Below are 19,239 nucleotides of genomic sequence, written 5' to 3'. Positions count from 1 at the left end.
AGGCTATTATTCTTAGAAGTCAGACAATTTCCTCAAATTGCAGTTGTGTCCAACAAATGAACACTTTTGAAAGTATGTTTTTAATGATAATGATATCATTTCAAATTAAAATTTTATCAGTTAATTCCTAAAATGAGCACAAAAGTCTTCTTTTAAAAATTATGAATTTCAAGTTGGAAGCATATGCTGTGTGTGTGCACGTGTCTGAGTGTATCTGAATATGGGTAAGAAGTGTGTGTTTAGAGTGCCAGAACACCATAGAGCCCCACATACTTGGCTTGTGTTTATTTCTCATGTCCTGGCCTATATTTAGGGCTGGAAACAGCAGAGCATAATAAATGAAATAATAATATTAGTTAAATGTGTAGTTCTTAGAGGTAAGTGAATGCCTTAGCTCACTTAATCCTCACATTAGCACTGTGGTTCTTGGGACCTGCTAGGATTAAGGTAGATGCTAAAACAAAAGTCAGGCTAATTAACGATTCCTTAGCATCTGATAGTATAAGTCTATGGAGTCAGGGTTCAGGAACTTGAATATGTAAGAGGGGAAATACCTGAATTTGACATGCTTGTCTTGAAATTCAGGACCACTGAAGAAGGGGAGGGAACTAACAATGGAGTTCTCTGCATTTATTAATTCTTTGACAAATGTTACTGTGGAATTTCAGTCAAAAAATGAGATCAATTATATCGCATAGCATATTAAATATGCTATACATTTATAAGAAGTGAAATGTCACTCCAAAGTCTAAGCCTTGCTCAGTCTTGCCTTGTCATGCCAGAGGCAGCCACTTTATTAAGTTGATGGTTCATTTTGTTTTCTTCCCAAACTTGACTCATATATCATATTCATTGTGTAGTAGTGAGATCCCCACTTATCGCTCTTTGGATCCTTGACTTCCCACAATATTCTCATTCAAATAAACAAAACAAAACAAGCAACAACAACCAAGCATCAAGGGCCTCCTGCCCAGAACCTGACTCTGCCTTGGCTGCAGCTCTAGCTTTGTTCTCAGCCTTTCTGATCCAGCTCCTGTACCAGTTTCCAGTTACTTCTTGTAGCCACCAATGTAATTTCAATTTTTGAAAACACCACCCACCAGAGGCAGTGAAAAAGAAAGGATAGCGGGGTCGGGGTGGGGATTGGTGGGGAGGACAGTGGACCTGTTTAGAAAGGTTTTTGGAGCAACTCCTGTCTGTATTGTCTGGAAATCAGCAGTTCAGTTTATAGTTCAGCAGCAGCAGCAGCAGCTCAATCCACCCGCTAATACTTCATGGATACACCAGTAGTCTAGTTTGGTAGAGTCAAGATAACACATCAGCCAGGCCTTGGGTCAAGTCAACAGGAGGGACCCAGAGGGACACCAGGAAAAGTTCTCAGCTGTGCCTCTCTGAGCGAATCGAGATACCAACAAGTTTTGCAGCTAGCTCTATATGTAAGCCTTGCTCAGCCTCTGTCACTGTCTGTGCACTCTTATTTATACCCTCCAAACATCACATATTCTCAGCATTTATGTCTGTTTCAACTGCTATCACTCTGTCAATCAGCCCTAGTCCGAGGAAGCAGCAAGAAGCCGCAGCATACCACCAGGTTTTCGGTTGTTTTTCTTTGTGGTGTCTCTACAACAAATGTAGCTCAACTACACAGTGGAAGGCAGACCAATATATGCTTCTCCTGTGTCTGCTTCAGTAAAACATTCCTTCACAAGTCTGCCTTAGCCTTTTACCTGTGTAAACTTTAGCTAAACATTCTTTCATGTGTTTTGCCCAGCAAAACTCTACCCAACTGACTTTCCAAAGAACCCTTAAGTTTCCACTTCACTCTCACTTATTTCCTGTCCTGAGGTCTTTACAGAAGGCTGTCTTCTCCCCTGAACTGCACCCTTCCTTCCTTCCTTCCTTCCTTCCTTCCTTCCTTCCTTCCTTCCTTCCTTCCTTCCTTCCTTCCTTCCTCCCTCCCTCCCTCCCTCTTTCTTCTTTCTTTCTTTCTTTCTTTCTTTCTTTCTTTCTTTCTTTCTTTCTTTCTTTCTTTCTTCCTTCCTTTCTTCCTTTCTTCCTTTCTTCCTTTCTTCCTTTCTTCTTTACTTTGAAATAGCCTACTTTGTTGTTGGATTTTTTTCCCCTCACATGTAGTATATGTAGTCTGGCATATCATAGGCATTCTGTAAGTACCTGTTATTATCTGGGAGGAGAAAGAGAAAGAAGAAAAAGGAACTGGGTATGAAGGATGACAAGTCTCTGATGGTGAAGCCAGTGGTCTGTTGCTCTGTTTGGACACACTGTGTAGAATTTTGCAGTTTGGTGTCAGCAAAGAATGAACTGAGGAGGTGGTATAGACAAAGGAACTTAGCTCCCACATTGTATGCTATAGGGTAACTCAGCGACTATAATCCTATGTAGAAGTGCTCTAAGAGTCTTCTGAAATCTGGGAGAACTTAAGACTCAACTGAGGAAATAAAAAAAGTCTCAAGGGGAGAGTTGTCATGGTACATTATACAGCTTTGGTTTTCAGGAGAATTGTAGGTAACTTTTTCTCTTTTTTAAAGAATAAAGAAAATGAAATCAGGAAGGTAAGACTTATCAAATGTCAGGACATAATTATGTTGTATTCTGCATAAAACTTTGCTGACATTTATAATTAACGTCCAAGGCTTTGAGATTGTGCTCAAATATAATTGTGATGGTGATAATAGAAAGGTAAAATAAAGATGGTAAGGAGACTTAAGTCATGTTTTTAAGTAAGGTTTTATGTATCATCTTATAAAATTAAAATTTTTATTCGATTTGATATTTACTTATTATTTTCTCTCTATTGTTCTTTTCTTTAAACAGACTTTTAAATACAATATATTCTGATTATGGTTTTGTTTCCTGAAACTCTGCTAAGATCTTCCCCTTATTATTGTTTATTTGCTTATTTTGTTTGTGCTTATGCCATAGCAAATACTTGGCGGTCAGAAGATGGTGTTGGGTTTTGCCTGCCATTGTCTGGTTCCCTGAGATCTTTTTTCCTTGGGGTGTCAGATTGGCAGCAAGCACCTTTATCTATACAGCCATTTTTACTAGCCCATTTTATACAATTCTTGTGGGAACCTTGTGACATAATGACAGGAAGGCTTTTGCTGTTATTGTTTCACAAGAGCTCAAACAGGATCCAAGACTAAACTTATTTTAAAGAAATTCCTAGGCACAGCTGCCTATGCAAAAAGAATATTCACTTACCGCTAAGCCTCCCTGAAGGCTTAGGTCAAAGGATGTGTTTAGTGGCTTTGGTAGATGTCTTCTATACATTGTCTTGACTTGAAAATTTCTTTTTCTTTTCACATTTCCTAGAAATGCTAAATGGTTAGCAATTTCCAACAAGTGGAACCAAATTGTCTTGATGCTTGTAATCAATGAAGATTACTGAGCTTCCTTTATGTGAAGGATTACTGAATGAACTTTAATGGCCAGGTCCCTGCCTAATATCTTAGAGCTCCAAAATAAGGCACAAATGTTACTGGAAAAGAATGAAGCCGTGAAACCTTGTGATGTCATAGGCTCTCAGGTGCACACCTAAGTGTTCAGTGGCAGGTACTCATTTGGATGACTTTAAAGAGGACATGAAGAGTATATGTGTTTATGTCACATATACACACACGGGCAGACAAGTGACAAGTAGCAAATGGGTTTTTTTCCAGACAAATTCCAGGAACTATTTGTAATGATTACCTGAAAAGCTGTTGTGCATTAAGAAGGCCAGACTTCTGTGTTTCAGCTGGACAAAGGCCGACGATAAGTGTGTCTGCTCATGCTTGTTTGGGTTTGGTGGTAGAAGTTTCTTGAGGTGAAGAGAGCCATGCATGCTACCCCTCAAAAACAGGATCTAAGAGAATGTAAGAGTGGATGGTACAGACCCATCTACTCTAGAGCCTGCAGCAAGATCCCATGTTCAGGCCTTTTTGGGTTACTGAATGAGTTCAAGGCCAGCTTAGGTGAACCTAGTGAGACTGATGCAAAATAAAAGTAGAAAAGAGGGCTGTGGATATAGCTCAGTGATAGAACACTTGGCTAGCATATATACCTAACATACATGAAGTCCAGGTTCAGTTCCTACCCACACAGAGAGAAAATAAGAATATACAATACTTAGCAAGGATGTGGCTAAGGATGAGAAGCAAGGATGAGCAGTAGTGCATACCAAGGTGTACCAGTACACAAGTCCAAGTGAGCCATGGCCACAGCATGCAGAAGGAAGTTTGCAAGCTATAGTTGCTGAAATACAGTAGACTTCCTTGCTGTGGTAGTGAAGACCTGGCTACCAAGAGTAGAATGACTAAAATACTGAGCTATAGCAAATGAGTTCAGGATTGATCCTTAACACAGCGATCTTTTGTGAGTCTCTTAGCTCCAAAGGGAAAAGACTTGACCCAAGAGACTTACATTTATGTATTCTATTATGTGAACTTCATGATGTCTAAGTTTGCCTTTTGGGTTGTTCAATTTATGAATAAAAAACATGGTATGTATTTTTACATATAGTTAGGCAGGTGATATCTGCCAGTAGCCCAAGTGAGGATTTTAGATACCACCAAAACACAAAAGAGTGGGCTTGAGAAGTGTGCTATGAAAAGGGGGAACAGGAGAGCATGGGTCTCAGGACTGGGATGCAGCTCAGGGGTGTGCAATGAAAAGCCAGGCCAGAAGCTCAGGGAGCTTAGGCCTCAGCACTGGCCTGAAAACAACCAAGAGTGCGGTTTAGTCTGGGGGAGCCAGGGAGATTCAAAACAGACTCCTCTAGTTGTGTGTTAAGTCTAAGGATCCCATTTGAAGTACCTTATATTATTCTGTTATTTCAGCTTCCCTTCATAAAGAGGCTATTCATAGCCCAGTGAGTACTATCATAGACTAGATACAACATTTCCCCCCAAATCATCAGACTTCTCAAATAAATAATTATTCAAAAAAAGAAAAATGTCTTTAATGTCTCTCTTCAGTATAATCTTTCTTTTTTTCCTTCCAAGAGTAACTACTTTCTCGTAACTGCTATTTAATTTTTTTTTTTTTGGACAGGGTTTCTCTGTGTAGCCCTGGCTGTCCTGGAACTCACTTTGTAGACCAGGCTGGCCTCGAACTCAGAAATCTGCCTGCCTCTGCCTTCCAAGTGCTGGGATTAAAGACATGCACCACCACGCCCTGCTGTAACTGCTATTTTCAATTTGTGCTTTTCCTCCAGATTTTTTCTATATAACCATATAGAGATATGTACTTTTATTTAGAAACACACAGTTTTATTTGTGGGAAGATAACAGTCCTCTCTTTTACAGGTATTGGTTTATTCTTTTCACATTTTTATTTCATTTAAAAATTATGGCTCAGAGTATTGTGTTTGTTTACAAAGCTTTGCCTCTTATTCTTCTACACAATAATTTATGCTATGCATATACCATTGCTACACTTGAGCTATCCAGCTTAAAGATCCTCAAATAAAATTTTAGATATTTAAAAGTTGGGAAATGGTAAAGTATAAGTTATCTTTAAACTATGCAAGTAAGGCATAGAAGATTTAGATTGGAAAGGATCAAGATAATCCTAAGTATAGATAAGGGTACCTTGGACTTGTATACTCAGGGAACATCATCTTTCCCTACCACCCATCTTTCCTTTAGTAATTTGCATTGAAAGAATATGGGTATGCAATTGCCCACTGTCTCACTTTTATTTTCCTACAGATGTTGTTTGCATGCCTTATTGAATGTCTGACCCTTGGTCTAAAAGTTAAGGTAATGACTCAGGGCCTTGTTCCCTCTTGAAACCATCCATTCACTCACTGACCACACATCAGGTTGTGGCTCTCTATCCTAGGCATCAAGGAGATGATCACCACTTTCTATTTGTTTGTCTCTGTCTCTAGCTCTCATTCTGAGGATGGAACCCAAGTCTTTAAACACATATGTTTATAGTCAACCCCTGAGCTATGTCCCCTGCCCCTAGACTCCAGGATCTAGATGACTTCAGTTTATAAGAATCGCACACATGTGTGGGCAAGACAGACACATAAACTTATGAATGTAGAGCAATGTAATAGAAGACTGATTAAATCAGTGATGAGAGTAATTGACTTATATAGGGTAGTCAGGGAAGGTTTTTACAGGGTACATGACAATTGTGGTAGAGTTAAAGACTCACTCTTATTTAATTGAACAGACAATAGAAAAGACATGGTAGGAATGTAAGGTGTAAGGGCTCTGAGAAGTGAATAAAACAAGGTACCATTTAATTTCTCATTGAGAAAAATAAGATGTCTTTATATAGAGGGTGGCTGGTAGTAAGGAAAGACTACTTGAGCCTGCAGAAATTTGCTTAGAAGCTGTGGGTAAAGAGCTTGCTATGAAACCATGAAAACCAGAGTTCAGATAGCAGGTACCCATGTAAATGCCAGGCAGAGTGAGTACATTTGAAACCCCAGCGGAGATAGGTATGGGGGGGGGGCTGTGCGTGTATTCACACACACATACACACACACACACACACACACAAACACACACACACGGAGTTCATTTGTGTTGGTCATCTTTAGGGGGAAGGATTTGATATAGACATTTCATTACAGATGAATACTCCAAGATCTCTGTCTGTATATTGTCCAGTTGTGTATTTGTATGTTAATTACCATCAATTGTAAGAAGCAGCTTCTTCGTTGAGGGTTGCATATGTCATTGGGAATTGTTTTATTGCTATGTTCATTTCGAACAATAGGGTACGTTTTTGTCTAGGGATCTCTGTAGTCGTAGGTTTTTGGCCTCATAAATAGTGTTAGGTGTGGGTCCCATCTCTTATTATAGGCCTTATATCCAAGCAAAAAGTGGCTGGTTACTCACATAAAATTTGTGCCACTGTTGCACCAGTCTATACTGTAGGCAGGTAGCTGCTGTATGTCACAAGGTTTGTAGTTGTTGAGACTGGTTAATTTTCTCCTCTGGTTGTGTGTGTAGAGCCTTCCAGCACTATGAGCATTAGTTAGTAGGGGTGAAAATAATTGAGCACCAGCTAAATTTCTTAATGTTTGATGCCATGGTAAGTGGTGTCTTCAGAAATAGGGCCTTGCCATCAAGATGTAACCTATTATTTTGAAGTTTTACTTAGTAGCCTATAATGTATGTCTAGTTGGAGTATTGTCTCCACCATTGCACATAGACTTCATTTAAATTCCTTTTTATATGTTCATAGTTCAGGGAGCTTCTAGAGTAGTGGGTTTCCACATGGATTTTTAAAAGGCCTTTTGTATTATCCCTCCCTTGGAGGGATGCTTAATCTTGATTGCTGGTCAGCAAATCTGAATTGATAAACTCCAGGTTCAATAAGAGATCTTTCCTGAGAACACAAGGAGGAAAGCAATTGTGAGAAGACCTGGGTAGCAATCATCTAGCCTGATTCTCAGTCTTGACTGTGAAGAAATCTAGCAATTTTGCTTTCTTTTTGTGGTGTTAAAGATTAAACCCAGGGCCTCACACATGGCAGGCAAGCGGTGCCTCTGTACCACAACTCTAGATACTTGCAATTTTTAAAAACAGTAGCCCCATGCTTAGGCTACCCATTAACCAAGCAAATCAATTTTTGGAAATGAGATATAGGTATCGATATTTTTAAAGGTCTTTATCTTATTTCAAGATGCACCAACATTTGAAACTACTGAGCGGTGATGATGTAAGATACAGAGACATTGTTTAATATGAGCACAGGTGCCAGGAAGTGAGACCAGTAAGGTAGCACCCAATCAGGTCACACGACATAGGATGTAGATTTACTAAGAGGACCTTGTATAGTAGATGATGGAGAGATAACGAATCTCTTAAGGCAGGAGGTTAACATACTTAGGTATTGTTTTGGGATCACAATACAGGCATTAAAATAATGTCCCCCCTCACCTCTTCCAACCCACCCACAAGAGTTCTCAACTTGGAATCAGGAAAGAAAACTTTAATTTTGTATTTTTAATAGACTTAAAGATTTCTCTAATTCTTATTATTATGCTACTTCCAAAAGTAAAGGCAAATCCATATACATGTAAGAACCAAATAAATAAATAAAAATAATTGTAAGTAAGAAAAGCATATCCCTCCCAGATCCTTATGCATACGAATACATGCAATCTTCCGATGAGTTTTGAATTCTGCTGGAGATGACTTTGAAGTGAGGCCAGGAGCATGAGAATCACACTCAAGGGTTTGAGCTGAAGAACAATGTGACTCCAGACACCACAGAGCTCTGAACACAGGAAAGCCGCCCAAGGCGACACACACGCTGCTGACATGAAACTCTCCTCTGGGTTCCAATGTGCATTAGCTGGTGGGAGAGGAAGTCGAGAGAGAAAAACTGCAAAAATTTAATTAAATAATGTTTTACATATTTTTTTCCTTTGGACTCAATTCAGTCACAAATGAAATAGCAGTTGCCTGGGATTTCCTCAGCATTAATTAATTCAAACAAGGAAAAAAATGAATCAGAACCAGAAACTTATTTATTATGCCCTTCTTTCCTTTAAGATCTCAAAAGTCTCAGGGTCTCCTGTGATCTCAGGAGTTTGCATTTCTAAGACTTGGGTATATCCAATTTAAAATGGATTAAAACAGCCTCCTAGACATAATAGTAAAGGGAAGATATTTGTTTTCATTAATTTTTCTTTACCATTCTTTTAGTAGAAACTTTTTATCTTTTAATCAACAGTAATAAGACTTGAAAATGGTAACATGGCCAAGGATGGAGCGCCTCTGAAAATACCTTATAGATAAATTGGGCTTAATCCTCTTTGCACCATAAAATGTAGATGACCTGTGTTTAGCGATGGTGTCCATCACCTTTAGTCTCTGCTCTGGTAAAGGAGAAAAAGAAAGGAATACCTGTCCATATTAGCTGAGTTGGCTAGAGAGCCGCATATCTGGGGAAAGCATAAACGAGTGAATTGAACAGTAATTGGAGTGGAATACACAGATTCTAAGTTCAGTCCATCTCTACTCTATACCACAGTTTAAAGCAATGTTGGTGATGTGTCAGTATTTAAAATCATTGAGGTTTCACAGTGTCCCACACGTTGTTTTTATTTACCTTTTCATTCTTATTCATTTATCCTGTATTCATGCTTTTCTTTCTCTATTCATTCATATATCTCTGGATAATGAAGAAGTGGAAGTGACTTGCACTTTAGGAAGATTCACACTTTTTGAATGGAACCATCCTCTGGTGTCTGCTATGTGTGTCTGTGCAATCTCTGCTGGTTGGACAATTCCAAGACCTAGCTGCTGTGGGTCAGAAATGGGCACTGTTGCCATGGCTTCCCTTCTGATAGTGCAGTTCAGTTTCTGATCTTCTCCTTTCTCTGTCTCCAGTACAACATCAGAGATGGATGGCTGTACCAAAATCTGCAAAAGCAGGGTAATTTTCTTTTTTCTTTTTTCTCTTTTCTTTTCTCTTCTCTTCTCTTCTCTTCTCTTCTCTTCTCTTCTCTTCTCTTCTCTTCTCTTCTCTTCTCTTCTCTTCTCTTCTCTTCTCTTCTCTTCTTTTCTTTTCTTTTCTTTTTTTGGATAGCCCTGGCTGTCCTGGTACTCACTTTGCAGACCAGGCTGGCCTCGAACTCAGAAATCCGCCTGCCTCTGCCTCCCAAGTGCTGGGATTAAAGGCGTTCCGTTTGTGATGATGAAGCCTCAGCTTTCCCACTTTATTCATATGTTTTGTTCTTTCCCTAGGGTTGTTTAAACTCTTTTTTTTAAACTCTCAGACAGAGGCACTCACACATGTGCCATAATCTAGGCTCCATACTGATTTTGACTGATTTTTTTTTTGGCACTCTTTTCAAGTGAATTTGTTGGATAACAATTTGTTGGATAACATTTTTCTTTCTTTTCTTCTTTTCTTCTCATTTTTAAATGTCACTCACACTTTGATTAACCTTTGTTCTTCTAGGCACAGTGCAGGTTATGTGAGAGAAGACTAACAGGCAGAGAGTAATTGCTCTGTCATTCACGCACATGCTCCTTGAGCTTCTAGGACTCTTTAAGAATCAGCCCTATGCTTCACTGTGTAACTAAGCATGCTGATTTCCTAAGCAGTAACTACAACGAGTTTGTAAATACAGACAGTTAACAGAGATAATTACAATGATCTGCAACTCCAGTATTAAATTGGCTCCTGGCTGGCTTGGGTGGCTCAGCATGTAAGAGCTCCCCAAGCCTGAGCACTCGAGTTCGAATCCTAGAGCTTCCAGTGGAAGGAGGAGTGTACCAACTCCTGAAACACTGTGAACACTGTGGTGCGTCTGTGGAGCGTACAGTTGCACACACAATAATAACAGTGCATAACACTGAAAAGGAAGCAGCCCTGTGACTGTTCGGTGTGATTTGTGTGCAGCTGATGTCATATCAGTTTTATTTTCTGGTTTTTCAGTTCCATTTCTTGCTAGCTTATCATAATGGCTCAGAGTGGTCACCATGACCATCCAGTCCTGAACTGTCCCCTGAGCTGAGGGTCTGCTTGTCTCTTTACTTCTTGCCTCTGTACCAAAACTGCTGTGCTTTCCAAACGTTTGTATCTGTATTTGAGTTTCCTGTATTTACCTTTGTTTCCAGACTCAAAGTTGTTATTTCTCTTTGATTGTTATTTTGGCCTTTAACAAGATCAGTTCTCCTATACTCCAAGCTTCTACTTACTTTTGACCATGAACTGCCAAATTAGATAAAAATAGGGAAAATATCATTAAGCGGGCTTCTTCCATTGCCAAACACTGACATAGGTGTTTGTACAGGAATTCCATCATTTATTTTTCAATACTTAAACCATTTATTTTTATTTTTCTTAATTATGCGTGTATGAGTTCATGTGGATATATGTATGAGAGTGCAGTGCCTGCAGAGGCCAGAAGCATCAGAGACCCTACCCCTGAAGCTGTAGATAAGTGGTGAGCCACGTAGAATGGATGCTAGGAATCTTCTGGAAAAACAAGTGCTCTTAATTCCCGAGCCATCTCTGCAGCCCTGCTTTTCAATTCTTAAAGTTATTCTTTTTTTTTTCAAGTAGCAAAGAACTAGAACTAAGAACTCAGCATATGCCAGACATTGTGCTGAGCCCATTGGGTTTGTTCCTGCAATAGTCCAGCATGGTGTACCATTTCTACATTGTATACATGAAAATTCATAGGTTCAGAGAAGTTGTACTTCTGTGAACATAACAGGACTGTGTTATGATAAATGTTAGAAGCAGAATTTGAACCCAGATGTGGTTCTCAAGAAAATAGAAAGAATACAGTGACATTTAAGTAGAGTAAGTAGATTGTGAACCGAGAGGACTCTCCTTTAAGGAGAGAAATAAGCTCTAACCATATGACCGTGAGATAGTTCTTTGGGATCTGCATCCATTCTGATTCTCACCATCAGCACAGTGTTACTCTGGTACAGTGTGAAGGGGTGTCAGCAGCTTGGCATTCAGGACAAACAGATCCTGAAAGGACTTTCAGAACCTTGGCCATGAAGGAGTACCCTCCTCCTATATGCAGCGTGAAACTTTTTAGGACTTGCGGATCCCAGAATCCCAAGCACACCTTTGTTGTGTTTCTCATATCAGGCATATGATTGATGATTTGTGAAGAAGCAGACGGTCTCTAGTAGCATGGTACTAGCCATCTCAGGGAAGCAGGTGTGAGCCTCTTTATATGCATCTAAATGAGACAGGATCTCAGAGAGCAGTCTCTGAAGTTCCTCTTTCCAGGTTCAAATCCTAGCCCACAGTGGGTGTATACTCAGGCAAGTTCATGCATGTATCTGACTTCTCTTATGGATGAATATTAGGGGTAGTGGCGATAAACCGGCTCCTAGGACTTACTACTACATGGTTTGTTTTTAGAACCAAAGAAGTTAATGTATGCAAAATAATTAGCATAAAACTTGTATAATATGAGTTACAAATATTAGCTATTAAGATTCTAATTTGATACACACACACAAAAAACAGCTGGGCAGTGGTGGCACACGCCTTTAATCCTGGCAGAGGCAGATGGATCTCTGAGTTCGAGGCTGGCCTTGTCTATGGAGTGAGTTCCAGGACAGCGAGGGGCTACACAGAGAAACCCTGTCTCAAAACAAACAAACAAACAAACAAAAAAAAACAAAAAAACAAAAAAAAAAAACAAACAAAAAAACCCCAAAAAACCCAAAAAACAAAAAAGGAAAAGATTCTAATTTAAACTTTAAACCATTTTTAAAAAACTCAATGTTTGTGAAAATTATGAACAGTCTCTAAAATGCTGAAGCCTTCATTAATCAATATATTTCATTTTTAATCTAACAAATAATGAACACCATTTCTTATTTCTGTTTTTCTTTTCCTTAAAATCTACTCTTAAGTTGAGAGTGACCTTACTGTGAATTTTTTGTTTTTTCGGTCTATTTCTTGGACCTAAACACAGAACAATCTAAAGCTACAAGATTTTGTTTAGAGTGGACCCAAGCTCCAGGTGAAGGGTCGGAAACAGCATGTCTTCACCTTGGGATAATATCCTACATGATGTGAGCATCTCCTGTACGTTTCAAAGTGTGACCTTCCATTGGACAAATTGGATGAGTATAGTCTTGTTCAGCAGCTGACTTAAGTGTTGAACCATCATTCCTTGTTCATCTGCTACTCTACTATTGGAAGAAAGTGGCAAATAGTACTGAACTACTCCCTCCTCTGTGGTGTGAATGTGCAAAACAAAGATAAAAGCTATGTTTTCTTCGTGGAAGGGTGTGGAGGCAGACAGTCATTTCAAATAGAAATAATGAGGCTTCCAATTGCAACTGAGGCTTCCAATGAGGACACTGTGGCCATCAGAGGAAGAAGGAAAGAAGTTCATTCCTGAAAGAGAGGTACTGGAGTCAACTATAGACTGTGTTGTATGTACAGGTGCCGGGGATGCTGCTGTTAGTGGTGATGTGACTGTTTGACAGAGATGCTGTCTGCATATTTCCATGATGGCTCCAAGAGGAGCAGCACCTGCAATTAGCTGAGTAAAAATCCAATGATTTGATAGACAAAGACTTTTGCTGTTTCGGTCTGTTGCTTCTCTGTTATACCAAATAATTTTGAGAGTTGGCTTATTATAATAGTGATTTATCATTTTTGACTAATGGCATTGACTTAGAGCAAAAGTTACCAGATTCTGATGAACATGTATAGAGCTGTTTTATTACTCCCACCAACCTCCCCTTAACCCCAACCCCCACCCCACCATGAAGAATTGTTCAATCTTGCTGTCACCTTTGGGTGGCATTAAAACATTTATTTTTAGGAGTTTGTCTCAGTGTGTATATAACCGTGGGTGTTCCTGTGCCTGCATCTGTGTGGGCATATGTTTGGACTGGGGAGGGATGGAGAGAAGTGAAATTTTGAGAGGATAGAAGTCAGTGATATTTGATACAGAGCGGTGGAAAATTAAACTGAAAAATGAAGGTTTTCAATGTTTTCTTCCACAGTTAGAAAATGAAACTGGTGGCATGATGCATATTTCCACAAAGAGTATTTATGAATATAATGTGGACATTATAAGGGCAATCAGACTTTCTAGAAATGGGAGAAAAATATATGATTGAAAAAATGAGGCAGAGGTAACGAAGACACTTTTTGGACCTAATTTGAAGCATAGTGCTCAGCTGGGGTAGAGTTTTAGCAAAACTGGCTTGGCCATTTATAGATTACAACACTTTTAATTTCGTCAGTCTTACAAAGTGTTGATGTTGATAAAGAATTTGTTGATGCTCTATCAGTTTCTCCATGTGGAGAAGTGCTCCAGGGTGATTAGCCTACTTGGGGCTGGCAGCCAGAAGACAGAACCTGGGACCAGGCTTTCTGAAGTAGGAGAAAGTTGCCAGTGCTGAACTTTCACTCTCTGTAGAGAAATTCCCATGTCCAAGGGTAGAAGTCCTCTTCACCTTTTTATTTCTTTTGAAAAGTCTTTAGTGGTTTTTGCCAACGTTAACATCTTCATGTCTGGTTGATTAAATTAACACTACTTTCAAAGTCATGCCAGGGCCTAAAGTCTCCTTGCTATATACAAATTTGGGCATTAATTTAAAAGCTCAACCATTTGATGTGTTGTTTTCTGCTTCATGTCAAGGCTCTGAGACCCAGAGGACCTACCTGGTGTTCAGGGCGGCATGCTTAGGGGTCAGGCCAGGACTTTGAAAAGCAAGGCCTCCTGCCAAACAACTGGCCCTGGCTGAGGTTTGCTTTTTGTCCCATGTACAGTGACCTCTTGCCAGCACAGTCTGTCACCTATTGCGCCATCTCACAGTAGTCTTACTCATCCCTCTGCCTTGCTGCAGGCAGTTGACATGGGCGACCGTGGCTGGCCTCACCTTCTTACAGCTTGATGTAGCTGGAGGCTCCATATGAGCATGTACGCTGCACCTTACGTGAAGGTTTTTGAAATAATCCTTCTCTGTGTTTTCTGTTACCATATAAACTAACGTGCTTCACTGTGTGTACTCTGTTACTGTGGATCTCCTTCCCCAACAGAACACACCGATACATTCCTGAACTTTGCTTTGCTTAGAACTGTCATTTTGTGGTATCAGTCAGTGTATTATTTAATTTTTGTTAGAAAGTATAATTATGGGCTTTTAAAAGTTAGTTGGTGGAATAGATTTGAAGAAAAGGATAAAATACAGTCTTTCTCATGGATTATTTTCCACTTTAAAAATGTTCCATGATTATTAGGGAAAATCAGAAAATATAAAAAGGAAACTAAAAATGAGGGAACTCTTAGGGTGATATTGAGAAATAGTGCAGTGTTTAGTAGAATATATTTTAGGAGATTTTATACTTATGTATTCATATTTATATAAGAAAATAAAATATTATTGAATATTGATATTTTGTAAATTTCTTCAATTTTAAAAATAAACATTGTTCTATGCAGTTACTGTGAAAGAATTATAAAATATGGTAAAAATGAAAATAATTTTGAAATCTAAAGTTAACCTCTCAGAGATTTTTAATGGCTATCATGCTTTATTTCTTCCCCTTGCAATTTGTTTTAATAATTTTTTTATAAGTTGCCTTGGTCAAGACAATTTATCTTTTCTTTTCTTTTCTTTTCTTTTCTTTTCTTTTCTTTCCTTCCCTCTCTTTCTTTCTTTCTTTCTTTCTTTCTTTCTTTCTTTCTTTCTTTCTTTCTTTCTTTCTTTCTTTCTTTCTTTCTTAAGATAGAGTTTCCTCGTGTAGCCCTGAGTGTCCTGGAACTCAGAGATCTGCCTACCTCTGCCTCCTGAGTGCTGGGATTAAAGGTGTGCGCACTACCACCACCCAGCTCCCTTTGCAAAATTTACATTAAAAAATTCATATAACTTCATCCTTAGGCGAGGTGACTGCATTGACACCATTTCATAATCAGCCAAGTCATGATTCTTTGTAGTTACATTACTTTCTAATTTATTTTTTTGTGAATAAAAATGTATCCACAAGTCCACTACCATGTCCAAGGAATAGAACTTTGATAACAGCACATATTGCCACTAGGTGTGAGTTACTTTTTGAACATTAGCACCTCATTAGCATTTCCCCACACATTACTAAAATGCTCTTCCTCACAAATGTCTTCTTTTCTAAATGAGTGCATAATCTGTATAAAGGTAACATGAGAAGTTCAGAGCAGGTATAAAAAGTCAAGGCAAACAACCTGCTTCCTTGGTCCCATTATAACCATCTTCAGGCATATACGTGTTTTGATTTGTAAAATTTCCTACCTGTCTTATCTGTCTACCTATCAAGCCCATCTGTCTATCTTCTGTTATTGATCACCTATCAATCATTTACATTTATCTATACTCTATATATTTACTTTAAAAATAACAATAGGATCAAGTAGTACGAAATGTTTCATTTTCTTGTTTTACTTAACAAGCTATTATTTCCATGATGCTACATGGTCACTAGCATGATAATAGTTTTTCTTCTAGTAAAATAAAATTATAATTTGAGAAAAGCCTCATTTTATATGTGTGTGTGTGTGTGTGTGTGTGTGTGTGTGTGTGTGTGTGTGTGTGAATATGTCAAGGTCAGAGGACAACCTGAAGGAGTTCATTCTCTCCCTTTGCCTTGTGGATCTGGGGAATTGCGCTCAGGTTCTCATGCTCAGTGGCAAGTGCATCACCCGCTGAGCCTTCTCTCTAGCCCTACTTGATTGTTTTTCAATATCTCATGCTGTCCTATTGTGTGCATTGCACATGTTTGCTGATAGCTTTAGTTAAGGTTATTTCTAATTTTCTGTTGTTATTAGCAACATCTTGTTAAGCCCTACCACAGCTCAATTGCTGCACACACCTGCAATTATTTCTTCAGTTTAAATTCTCAGAAATGCATTGCTGGCTGATCCTCTTTAAGGAAGTTAGACATATATTTGCAAAATGCCCTCCAGAGAAGCTCAGTCAGCTCACTTTTAAGCCTAGTGTGTGAAACCACTTCATCATATCTCTACCAACACACTGTCACTGTTTTAACCAAGGCCAGTAAAACATGTAGAAAATGACAGCTCAGTTTTAGGATAATTTACATTTGTCTGAGTAGTAGTTAAATGAGTACTTTTTCATTTTTTTGGACTGTCTGGATGTCTTTATTTAAAAAAAAATACATGTCCTGCTCATGTGTGTATGTCATTAGATATTTCAAGAATCAGCTGAATAAGTACATATATACATATATGTAAATATTTTGGATAGCTGAACACAAAGAAATATGTTAGTCCAACGAACATGAGCTATTGATTCTTTTTTGTAAGAAATATTTACTTGTATGTTAAATATCTTAGATGGTGAAGATGGCATTGCTTTTGTTTTTTTCTTTTGGAGGAAGGGTCTCACTATATTCCTAGATGGCCTGGAGTCCCTGGGCTCAGCAGATGTGCCCACTTCAGACTTCTCAGTATCTGAACCATAGAGCATACAATCCATGCCAATTTAGAACTGGTTGGTGGCTGATCCAACCAGATTACTCCTACAATCTTTTTGTTTGTTTGTTTGCTTTGTTTTGTTTTGTTTTGTTTTGTTTTGTTTTGTTTGAAACAAGGTCTCTCCATGTAGCCCTGGATGGCTTGAGACTCACTATGTAGGCCGAGTAGTCTTGAAATCACAGAGATCCTCCTGGATGCTGGTATTAAAGTCTGTACCATCATTGCTAGCACAATCCATTTTTGCAGGGTTTTCCTGTGTAGCCCTGGCTGTCCTGGAACCCACTTTGTAGACCAGGCTGGCCTCAAACTCACAGAGATCTGCCTGCCTCTGCCTTCCACGAGCTGCAATTAAAGGTGTGCCACTATGCCTAATGTATAATCCATCTTTTATGTTACATTCATTATAAAGTTCTTAGAGGCATTTGGATCTACTTCTCAATTTATTTTGTTTAATCTGCCTACTCTTTGACAAACTTTAATTAATAGATTTCATATTATTTGAGCTGAATTACCATCACTCATAGTTTTTCATACTGGAGACTCACCTTAGGTCTTCAGTATGCTGGGAAACCACTAAACCACTGAGCTATGTTCCTGTATCTGCATGAACCCCAGTCATGTTACCAAATTTCTTTCTCTGGTTCCCTTAAAACAAAACAACAACAACAACAACAACAAAAACTGCTTCGATTTGCAATTTTGGTAGAAATGTATAAAATTTGTAAGACAAGCTGCGATAGTAATCTTTTCAATTTAAATGAAAATGAATTCTTAGATATTTCAAATCTAGTTCCTTCTTGTAGGATGTGGTGAAGGGTCTCTTTTGTGCGTGAGTTCTAGGCTAGCCTAGATTATCGAACAGAGTAGCAAACTGACTGCCTGGGTGTCTGCAGATTCATACTCTTAACAGTGGTTTAAGACTGAGGGGCTCTGGCCAGCTTCTTATCTGTCCCCCATAAACCCAGTGCCACTCTCTAATGAGTTTGGAATTTATGTGTTTTGAAAAGAAACATTTGTACTTTTAGAGTGTGCTCATATTTTCTAAGTATGGAGGAGATAGACGCATGTCAAACTTGCTGTGAGGAGAGTGAAATCCTCTCTCCCTTGCTACAGCTGTCAGACAAACAATGGTGCTGGGGTGAGGTGTACCCGGGTGGAGTCCCATGTGTAATACAGCAGATAACGACAGGATAAAGAACCCTACAATTTATATTTTAGGATCATGTCTTCTGGGGCAGGCTTTTCTCTGTCTTAAATTGTTTCACAGTTAAGGAGGATAATTGTGATATTCTGGACAAATGTTGCTTGCTTATGAAGTTTCCTCCCTCCACAGTGTCCCCTTCCCCCAAATATTCCTTCCCTCTGCTTTTGTGACACATCTATTCTGAGACCTCCTTTCCCTTCTTTTTTGGAGTTCTTGTTCCCCTCTCATAGTTTTATGAGATAAGTTTTGATGAAACCAGAGTGTAAGTTCTGCATGTGTGAGGAGCCGGAGTGTTCATTGGTGTGAGCTAGCAAAGTCTGAAGAGGTTTTGAAAAGTGTTTGTTACAGTATGTTTCTTTTTCATATAAATTTGAGCTTTCCTTTTCAAATAAATCGACAGACTTTTTCTTAATGAAAACTAATGATAGCAGTAATTGTTTGAAATTCCAGAATATATTTTTCAAGCTTCACCCTTAAAATCTCCTATTAGTCACAATGTTGCACTAACTTTTTCATTCTCATATATATACACACACACACACACACACACACACACACACACACACACACACACACACACACACATATAAATTAATGTGGCATAGGCTGTCTTAAACTTGTGCTCTTCCTGCCTCCATCTTCTCAGGTCCTGGGACTGTCCATGTTGCTACCATGCTACACCCATCCTGTATCTCTGACCATGCTTGTCTCCTTTTCTAAATCCAATGACATACAATTGACAAACAGCAGTCATTACAAAAAATAAGGAGTGGAGGGAAGTATGGAGAAAAAGAGAGGCAGGTACAATAGGTGAAATAGCAATAGAGATAGGTCTTCCCTTTAAAAAAATTGACCCCAAACACTATTTTGTTTTGCTGTTTCTTGGATTTCAAGGTTGAATAATTTTTTTCTGTCACATTAGGTTTTTTTGTTTTGTTTTGTTTTGTTTTGTTTGCCATACACACTTATTTGTCTTTAACAATGACTTTTAAAGATTGATTTATTTTTATTCAATGTATATGAATGTTTGCTTGCATGTATGTATGTGCGTCATGTGCATGACTTGCTTGTGGGTGTCAGGAGA

General features: G+C 38.7%; 1 protein-coding gene across 47 annotated transcripts in view; it reads left to right on the top strand.

Annotated features, from left to right (window-relative positions):
• The window catches only part of Sox6 (SRY (sex determining region Y)-box 6), a 569,905-nt gene that overhangs the window by 181,876 nt on the left and 368,790 nt on the right, over positions 1-19,239 (top strand). For 3 of the 47 annotated variants that reach the window (XM_030242288.1, XM_006507495.4, XM_030242280.1), the window contains exon 2: positions 12,434-12,872. The exons of 43 other annotated variants lie outside the window; for them this stretch is intronic. The gene's annotated coding sequence lies outside the window, so the exon portion shown is untranslated. Of the gene's footprint in view, positions 1-12,433; positions 12,873-19,239 lie in introns of those variants that run through there. One more of the 47 variants, NM_001277326.1, reaches the window with a different exon arrangement.

The sequence above is a fragment of the Mus musculus genome, chromosome 7, assembly GCF_000001635.26.
Source record: "Mus musculus strain C57BL/6J chromosome 7, GRCm38.p6 C57BL/6J".
NCBI classification, from domain to species: Eukaryota; Metazoa; Chordata; class Mammalia; order Rodentia; family Muridae; genus Mus; species Mus musculus.
This window is presented reverse-complemented; position numbering and strand designations above follow the sequence as displayed.